Genomic DNA, 1,438 nt, shown 5'->3' with positions numbered 1-1,438 from the left:
AGTGGAGATTGGGCAGGAGCTCTGAGAGAAGAGAGCTTTCTGGAAGTAAGGGTGAGCAGAGGCAGATTGACAGCCACTCTTTCCCTAGTGTCCACTGTGTGCCAGGCACTGTTCTGAGCATGTAGCTCATACTATCGCACACAACCCTCATGCCATCTCTGCGAGGATGGGCATGTTATCCCCATTGCACAGATGGGAACAGTGATGCACAGGGAGGCTCCCTAGTAGGTGATGGAGCCGGTTTTTTCTTTTTTTTTGAGTTGGAGTCTCACTCTGTCACCCAAACTGGAGTGCGGTGGCCGCTCCCAGACACCGCAGCCTCGACCTGCTGGGCTCCGGCGATCCTTCCGCCTCAGCCTTCCGAGTGGCTGAATTACAGGCACGCGCTACCATGCCTGGCTGATTTTTTTATTTTATTGTAGAGATGAGGTCTCGCCAAGTTGCCCAGGCGGGTCTCGAACCCGCGGGCTCAGGCAATCCACTCACCTCAGCCTCCCAAAGCACGGGATTGCAGGCTGAGCCACCGAGCCCAGTTTGCTCCTGGGGCTTTCATCTGTGTCTTCCTGATGACTGATAATGGTCCCGCTACTCAAACCTCATCCCCACGTGGAGAGCCGTCACTTGACAGTCTCGTTCGCAGTGCCGCGTGAGAGTCCCGTGCGGGGCGTGGGCGTGAATCATCTGGGAGACAGAGGCAGCAGTTGAATGCCTCTCCCTCCCGTGACCAGCCTTCTCACCCCTTCATGTTTTCTCTTGATGGAAAGAAGTTCTCAGTCATCAACACTCAGTCTCATTTTGTTTGTTTGTTTGTTTGTTTGTCTGTTTTTAGTACTTTGATCGTCTTGTTGACAAAATCTTTGCCTGGCCAAGGTCATGTTTTATATGTAAGTAAATTTTTTTTTGAGTTGGAGTCTCACGCTGTCGCCCAGACTGGAGTGCAGGAACACGCTCCCGGCCACCACAGCCTCAACCTGCTGGGCTCTGGCGACCCTTCCACCTCAGCTTTCCAAGGAGCTGGAACTACAGGTGTGGGCTACCATGCCTGGCCAATTTTTTTTTTTTTTTTTTGTAGAGAAGAGGGCTCGCCAAGCTTCCCGGGTAGGTCTTGAACTCACGGTCTCAGGCAGTTCACTTGCCTCGGCCTCCCAAAGTGCTGGGATGACAGGCTGAGCCACTGAGCCAGGCCAAGTTAAGAAATTTTAATGATTTGCCTTTTGACCTATGTCAGTTTTGGTTTTGTTTGTTTTGTATTTTTTTTGAGTTGGAGTCTCACTTCATCACCCAGGCTGGAGAGCAGTGGCACGCTCACGGCCACCCCAGCCCACTCCAGTGATCCTTCCGCCTCAACCTTCCAAGTAGCTGGAACTACAGGCGCGCACTACCACACCCGGCTCATTTTGATTTATTGTAGAGATGAGGTCTCGTCAAGTTGCCCAGG

This window comes from Carlito syrichta, unplaced genomic scaffold, assembly GCF_000164805.1.
Source record: "Carlito syrichta isolate Samal-C Ts95f unplaced genomic scaffold, Tarsius_syrichta-2.0.1 Scaffold316279, whole genome shotgun sequence".
NCBI classification, from domain to species: domain Eukaryota; kingdom Metazoa; phylum Chordata; class Mammalia; order Primates; family Tarsiidae; genus Carlito; species Carlito syrichta.
Note: the sequence above shows the minus strand (reverse complement) of the source record.